This window comes from Pseudochaenichthys georgianus, chromosome 1 (assembly GCF_902827115.2).
Source record: "Pseudochaenichthys georgianus chromosome 1, fPseGeo1.2, whole genome shotgun sequence".
NCBI classification, from domain to species: domain Eukaryota; kingdom Metazoa; phylum Chordata; class Actinopteri; order Perciformes; family Channichthyidae; genus Pseudochaenichthys; species Pseudochaenichthys georgianus.
Genome location: NC_047503.1, coordinates 21,893,678 through 21,902,282, shown reverse-complemented (window position 1 = coordinate 21,902,282; position 8,605 = coordinate 21,893,678). Strand labels below are relative to the sequence as shown.

Below are 8,605 nucleotides of genomic sequence, written 5' to 3'. Positions count from 1 at the left end.
CCAGTGAGCATTACTCCCACTGGTGTAGCTTGGTCTGCAGTACCTCAAATGTGCAGCTGAGCTTTTTTGGGTAACTCAGGTTCAGAGAGTAAATCAGTCCCAACAACATGGCGGATGCAAAAGCCACAGTCTCCAGATCTTGTATGACTGTGACCCCCTCCAGGACAATTCTGACATCGTCCTCACTGGCGGTGTTTTTTAGGGTGAAGATCCCCATGGTGGTCTTCTCAATCGCACCTTCAATGATCGTCTCATCCACATCCTAGTGTTCACAAAAAGGATTATTAGTTAAGAAAAAGCGAGACCAGCGTTCAACACAGGAATCTCAACCATGAGTCAAGACTGTAATATAGCTTTTGATTAGCTTGTGAATTCCATGTATCTGTAGTGAATGAGATGCACTATGCTTTGAGGCTGTGTCACTTTAGCTTATTTCTCATAACTATACAGAGTGGTTTGATCAAGTCTGATTTCACTTGGTTGTCTGGCACCGAAATCTACAAGCTCACAACGTGTTGTGAGCTTGTAGATCAGCTATTTTCGGTGAGACACTGGTGTGCAACTAAGTCATGTGTAAAGTATGACCATCATGGGAGATGAAGCAATCATTAGAAGCCCATGTTTCTCAGCCAACAGTTTAGTCGTTAGTTAAATAATCAGCAATCATGCAGAGTCACTAAAGGAGTGATAGAATAATTAGTCAGTGCTTTTAGCAGTATTTAGCATTTTAGTATGTGTTTAAGTCACAACTATGTAATTCAACTACAGTACAGTTAACTTGAGTAGCATCACACTTGAGCAGAGTTAACAGAACACTGCCTGTCTGAGTGCTCAGCTAAATAAGAGCTAATGACAGAGAATGTTCTCTGGTTCTTAATCTAAGATGTACACATGTATACACTTTACAATTAGTCACTTACTATGAACTCCTGCACAAGGTCTCCAGGATCCTCGTTGAGGTAGAGGCAGAGTCCTTTAATTAGGAGGTCCCTTCCCGCATCAATGTCATCCTGAAAGATGAGTGACAGAAGAACAGAATACACACTTAAAACTCAAATACACAAATACATAAGGTCCTTGCAGCACATGTTTGGCAATAAATTAACAAAAAAAAAATGGTGCCGTGCACTATCATCAACACAAATCCTGCTCCAATGGCCACCTTTCCCTTTTAGAACATTCTATTTATGACCAGGACCACAACAAAGTTCCATACTTTATAGCCACCCACCCCACACCTCCCCCTGAACTCTCAAAGGAAAGCAATGGGTGGAACAATGACAAGCCAGAGTGACTCTTTTCTAAAAAATAAGAACCACGGTCCACAGGTTAAACTTGGGCTAGACACCTAGCTTAACCCAGTAAGACCTGAGGCCGATTCTAAAACCGTTTCCTGACAAAATTATGTTGCTATATTTCAGTGTTGCTCAAACTTTTTCATGTCAAGGACGCCCAAAAGAATAATGGCTATCTACACGTTATAAAACTTGATATGGTAAACCAGATCAAGTTGATGGATGAGGAGTCTGGCGACTAACGAGACTTAAGTATCTGAGAGGAGAAAGCCGGGGTGTCCCTACAGGGTCCCACCCAGAGGATTCCATAGGCTGACATTACTGTACTCTGACCTGTGTTTAGCCTCACTCCCTGCTTCATGTCTAGCGACATCCTTTCACTTGCCCACCTAAACATCTACTAAAGTATCAGATAACTTACTGTGTCCATGTTGTTAGTCAACGCTTTCAGTTGTTTCCCTTTCTGCCCAGTTGTGCTTTCAAACATCTTCAGCAGGTTTGCAGAGTACAGGTCCAGCTGTGATAGGAACTTAGACTGCAGAGGAATTGTGGTGATCCGTTTGAACTCAGCATTAATCTGAAAGCACACATATGGCTTTATGAGACAATTTTCATTAATATGGCACAGCGTTTACACAATAAGTCACATACACGGTCACTAGTTCATACTAACCTCAGTCACATCAAAGAGAGCTGGCCATCTCATTGTGAAGTCGCTGATCATGGGATCACAACCAATGGCTTCGTGTCTTCTATTTGTCCCATGAATTGTATGTTTCTCTCTGTAATGTTTTAAAAGTTGGGACCGGCAAGATACTGCTACAGCACAAACCTTACACTGCCACATTCACAGCAACAGTCACTGAAAAAGAAGAGAATGTTGCAATTAGTGATCATCAATAAATCCAATGGATGTTGTTGCCGTCTGGCAGAAACCTTGCATCTCCACATTTAATCTTTGATTATTTTAATACATGAATGCCCCATTTTATACTTCATCAAGGCAGTGTCACAAGTAGGGAAACTCACAGCTTGATGCATCAGGTCGTGAGATTGGCGGTTACAGCAACAAACAAAATGTGAATATATTTTGCAAATCTTCACCTATAATAAAATGCAAAATAGGGTTGCCAGATTGAGTAGTTAGGTGCGTATGTCGATTATATGAATATTTAACCAATGAAAGTATTAACAATAACTTGTGACTGAACAACTACGTTAATTTAATGTTGTGGACATGCAAGGTTTCTGCCCAACAGCGATGATATTAAGCAGATCATTTGATAGCAGATAACTTGATAGTTAAGGTCGAGGGGAAGTGAATGAAGTCATATACTCACCACAAGAAAATGAGCCTCCAGTACAATGAGCCTAGTCGACAGCGTGCCGGAGCGTGACTTGGACACAGGGCGAGACTCAACCCGCTACACGGTCCGTTTGTCTGCAACACATCAATATACAACAGGTTACAAACATACAACTGTACCTCTGTAGTTTTAGCAAAGTGTTAAAGTATTCATTCAAACATTTCTACAACATTGCCTGCATAAGCAGTCATTTTTTAAGGTTAACAGGATAGTATTTACCAGTGGAGCAATATCCCAATAGCCCAAATTAAATAAAAACTTTACTTTTCAGGATTCCAATTCAAAAATAACAACAATAGCAGCTCAAAATGCATTGCAGTGCGACGCATTTCAAGCTTGTAGATCTGCTATTTTTGCTACTTTTGTGTGAAATTAAACATTTAATTGTTTGTGTTTGTTTAACAAACACCGTTGTTAAAAGTTACATATGTAACCAAATGGACAAAATAGAAGTTACTAAATACATAAAAACACTACTGACTACACCAGTTGGAATTGAACCAACAACCATTTAAGGCTTTAACTTCAAAAAGGAGGTTTGTTTTACAGAGCTTTAAAACTGGGTTGGGGAGCTGAGTGAAGACACCATGATTTGCAGAAGTTGACATTTTATTCACTTTAAATTAAAACAGCAAGTAACAATTTATGCCACATTAATACTAGTTCATATTAATTATGGTCTCCCTCAAGTTACCATTTCCATGTTTTACTCAATAAAGACATTAATACACAGCACACAAAGCACCCAGCACTACAAAGACGGTTTACTGAAATCTCAAGATATGGCATATAAAAGGAGGGAGGATCAACATTTTAATAAATCATTGCTAAATTCCAGTTTTATTTTGAAATCTGAGGCTGGATTGAAGCAACACTTTGGCTAAACAATGTGTTTCTACTACGAGTATAATGTGGACCAAATGTGCCTTATTTTCACCCTCTGTTGCATAAATAAGTTGCTGAGACTGCACTGCAAGTGCACAACTATTAATAGTCTAGCTAGCGCGAAAAACACACGACGCTCGTCTGTCACAAGCGTCATGGCGCTACTTGTTCCTGGTTTGGGAAATGTCTCCATTACAACTAGGGATCGACCGATATGGCTTTTTCTAGGCCGATACCGATACCGATTATTAACACACAGTACAGCCGGTGTTATGGAAATCTAGGGCCCAAACACAGCTGGAGAGTACAAGTCAAATGATCAAAACAAATAAATGGTGAATCAAGCAAAGCTGTCTTTTGGTTATTTATTTGTAGCTTCAAATACACGACATAATAATATATTGTCACCGGTCGGACAGAGTATGGAAAGTCTGCCCGAGAGTGCGCAGAACAATGGGAAAGCAAAGGTTATATAAGGAAATGAGTGGGAAAGAGAGAAATCTGGATTCACACACGTCGGATTGTTTATGAGACACCCAGTGGCCTTGAGTAGATAGCATAACGGTTCTCAGAGCAGGGAAGTTCGTGTGTGTCTGTGTGAGTCTCTTAGTAGCCAAAGCATCTCTTTGGCCTTGAAGGAGAGGAAGAAGAGATATATAATAATGGTAAGAATATATCAGGAAATAAGAAGCATTTGGTTTAAACATATGAAAGATATAATAAGGATAATAATAAGGATGATAATAGTAAAAATGTCCACTACATTCTCCCCTTTTGATCATACTTGATCAATAGAAAAAAACAAATGATAGGATAGACTGATATAACACATCAATGAATACACTCCATCGCTGGTTTAAGTAAACACATCACAAATATATCATAGAAAACTGGCTGTTTTTGTGGAGGACAGACTCCAATATAATGTAAGCATAAAAGAGGAGATACACACATGATTATATTGATACATCGGAATCAGACTCTTCTGATTCTAGCTGATCTATCTCACTGTGGCGCAAAGGATTGTCTTGTAATGGAATAGTAGTATACTGAACGAAAGCTGAGGACACCATGCTAGAAACGCATTTCTTCAGTATTGGGATAATCAAACAGGTTGTTAAGATGCAGCACGGTGTCAGTGATGTTCTTGGTGGCGTCGGGAATGTAAGTGCAACAGGGGTCACCGATCACATGACACAGGCCACCCTTTGAGGCGAACAAAAGGTCAAGAGCGAATTGGTGCTGCATGAGCATGTTCCTAGAGGCTATTATGAATGGGGTCAAAGCCTGGAAGCCTTGCGTCCTCTCCTAAGTGAGGTTCTCTAGCCGGACGTGTAAGGTATCTATTTTATGGGCATTGTTTACTGTACCCCACCATGGGAACAGGCCACCCATGAACTTAGCTCCAGCGGACGTCAGATCTCTTTTTACCTTGTGGTGGTCGGGGTGTTGGAACTCTGGGTAATGATGTGTCGTGTGCATTAAGGACGTGAGTACAGTGATTGCTGGATTCAAATCCACTAGAGTGCATGTCCCTATCCAAAGGGGAGCCAGAACTTGATAGAGCTTGTTGCCGCACAACCAAACGTAATCTTCTGGCGCGCTAAACCCAGCATCACTGGGCCACGCCAGTTGGAGGGAAATATGTTTAACATCAGGGAATGCTACGTTAGAAAGGATTCTTTCAGGGGCACCAGATATGTGACAATACGAGATTTTGTAAGCACCGTCACCGCATGTGTTCCGTAGGATGCGAGTACAACCAGTAGTAGTGCCTAGGAAAAAATAATGTGGTGTAAGAGACGTTTTTGTGGTAAACTCTCTGGATGCAGAGGTTGTATTTCATCCCTCTCAAATGACTGGGTGCACATGGCTGACGGGTTGGTACTTTGCGTATGTGGTGTCAAGCGTGGATGCACGCAAAGAGGAGTTAGACCGATTGCTGCATGGTGGGGGAAGCTGCCTAGCATAACGCCACTCGGTTACGCTGTCTTCACCCTTGATGGGCTTTGTCAGAGCCATAAACGCGCAGAGGTGTTCAACCTGGGTCAGAGAGCGCGGACGAACTGGCACGGACATTGATGAGTCGTGGGGGAAAAGAGTGCATGCATAACATGACCCATGTTGTCCTGCGGCCTGCAAGAATGATCTCAGAGTGTGCCACCAGACGTTACCGGTGATCCCATTACTGGTCTGACCCACATCAATGTTGCTATGGTCGCCTATGTATAGATTAAATGTAGATGTACCTATGGATGTCAACAGTGGCGTCAAAGGTTGCTTACGCTTTTCCGGGGTCTGAGTTTTGGGCGCGATGTCTATGTAAAATGTGCCACACGGGTCGGCGCCGGATACATACATACAGACAACAAAATAAAATAAATGTGGTTCGCCCTGCTTTCCCCATGTACCTCTTAGATACCTCGATTTTGGCTAACATGCTGTGTGCTGACCCTGGATACATAAAATATAGGACTAGTCCTAACACAACTATCATGGCAAGTATGCAGAGGAACCATTCTAGGATTGTCCAGGCTCTCCAGTAGCATTCACATTGCTCACGGTTGCGTTGTCGTCTCTCCAGGCGAGCCCTCATCACGAGGGGGAAATGTTCCATGGTGTGTGTGAGTGTATTCTCTCGGTCGATTTCGTGACACGGACCGTCAGACTTCGCACACTGATAACACAAACGAGGAACCAGAGAGCATATGGAACCGCTCAGCTGGCACTCGCTCGTGACACCTTGTGTGTAGTGTGTTTTGGTGTATGTAGTGCAAGTGTGGTGCTGGTGGTGACTAGGACACGTCACTTGCTGTCATCTCTGTTGGTGACTCGGACACGTCACTTGTTGTCATCTGTTGGTGACTTGGACACGTCACTTGTTGTCATCTGTTGGTGACTTGGACATGTCACTTGTTGTCATCTGTTGGTGACTTGGACATGTCACTTGTTGTCATCTGTTTCTATCGTTTCTCCTTTCCTGTGACCACGACCTTGCAATGGCTGGCGTGGACCCATGTAGCTCTCTCGGCGACCTTGACCGCTGTCTGGGTCCCGAGAAGCACCTGGTAGGGACCTTGCCAACGATTGGATTTCCAGCTCTTTCTCCGGAAATCCTTGACCAGCACGAAGTCGCCCGGTTGAAGGCGGTGAAGTGGACCAGTGGCAGTCGCTAAAGTGGATGATAGGTTAACACAATATGACAACATAGCATCCTCACACAAAGTTGTGGAGGGAAGAGGACATCCTGGAGCCTTGAGTCCAATCTGTGGAGGAGCCCCAAAAAGGATTTTCAAATGGGCTGAGTTGACTCCGTGTTCTTTTCCGCATCCTCATGTACATCAGCACAATGGGCAGAGCTTGTGTCCATGACAGACCTGTGTCTGCACAGCATTTTGTTAGTTTGTAATTTTTCATAATGCAGATTAGCATGCTTCACAGTGCTTTGAGCTGTTACTGTGAACCCCCTTGTGAACCACTCCTGATTTATAGACTCTAACATCCCCCCTTTTGACACATGATCCCACCCATGTGTCAACTTAGCGAAATGAGGGAAAAAATGTCTGGGAAGACATGGATTGGAATTTGGGCCAACCCAAAAACAGCCCCAGCAGCCTTCCATTGAGCCTTCTCAACTGGCGTAGCTAGCTGCTGCATGGAAGTCAGTGATGACATTTTGTCAGTGAAGGAGGAGACAGGGATTTTAACAAATGAGTGTGCGTGAGGTGCGAGAGGAATCAGGGCAGCTGCCTTTGCGGCTGAGTCAGCAGACGCATTTCCTAGGGAAACTGGGTCTGTACTGCTTGCGTGTGCGGCACATTTACAGACTGCAACCTCAGATGGGAGCAGAATGGCGTCTAGTAAGCCTGCAACCAGTGCATGGTTAAGTACTGGTTTGCCATCAGATTTAAGAAATTGTCTACACTTCCAAATAGCCCCAAAATCGTGTACTACCCCGAAAGCATATCGTGAGTCAGTGTAAATAGTCACGGTTTTGCCTTCTGCAAACGTGCAGGCTTCAGTTAGTGCGGTGAGCTCTGCTGCCTGTGCTGAGAGGTGACATGGAAGCGGTCCAGAACGGAGTACAGCAGAATCTGAAACAACAGAAAAAAAACAAAAACAAAAAAAACACAACAAAAAAAACAAACAAATAAATTAGTGCCCCCTTGGTCGCGAGAGGCAGACCCATCAACATACAAAATGAGGTCAGCGTTGGTCAGAGGAACGTCTTTTAAGTCCAAACAATAAAAACCTGTCTGTCTTTAAGTCCGGTCTAGGTGTGCACACAATGGAAATTACGTCAACCGTCTTCAGGCAATATTCAAACTAAATGAAGTCTCTCCTTTTGAAACATCATGTGTTGAAATAAACACCTGCAGTTCAAAAAAAAAAAAAAATGAATTGCCTAATATTTTTGTTGTGGAATCAATTAATTTCTTTCTTTAAAGGCAAAAACATGAAAAAGCTAAAAGGAAAACCCTATTGAATACAATATTATTTGGAGCAACTTAATTTATAAATAGTTGTCAACTTAAAAACATGTGTTCATGTTCAACATGTGGTAATTAAGTACATACAATTTAAGATTATATTTAAATAATACGGTAAAACAAGTTGGAACTTTGGAGTAATCAACTTAAAAACTTGTGTTTATGCTACCAATTATTAAGTGAGTGGTAATTGAAAAACACCTCTGATTGCAGAGGAAAAGCCTTCTCCCCTAACCCAAATAACTTTGTTGCTTTAACAACATTTCAATAGAAGTTGTCTTAACTCAATAACCATCGATGCAACCCTATTGCCTTGATTTTCTTTTGTTAAGCCAAGGCATTTGTTGTTAGAGTGTACGTAGACTGGGCCTCCCAATATAACCTGGCTGAGCCGATATAAAAACCAATCAGCAAAATAACTTTTCAATACATTATTGATTACTATTTTTTAGGTTACTTTTAGGTTGGAAGTGAACATAAGTCATAGGTACATGGTGTACTTTTCCTTCACTACATGGATGTAATACCTTTAGTTACTTCACAGATGTGGATGAATGATGTGAAATAT

The 8,605-nt window shown here is 42.1% G+C and overlaps 1 long non-coding RNA gene across 1 annotated transcript; it reads right to left on the bottom strand.

The window, feature by feature from the left end:
* Positions 1-970: 970 nt before the first annotated feature.
* Positions 971-2,013, bottom strand: LOC139434536 (uncharacterized). Its single transcript, XR_011643880.1, has 3 exons — positions 1,969-2,013; positions 1,717-1,872; positions 971-1,010 (listed from the first exon to the last, which is right to left on the bottom strand). It is a non-coding gene; the product is annotated as an uncharacterized lncRNA (long non-coding RNA).
* Positions 2,014-8,605: the final 6,592 nt, after the last annotated feature.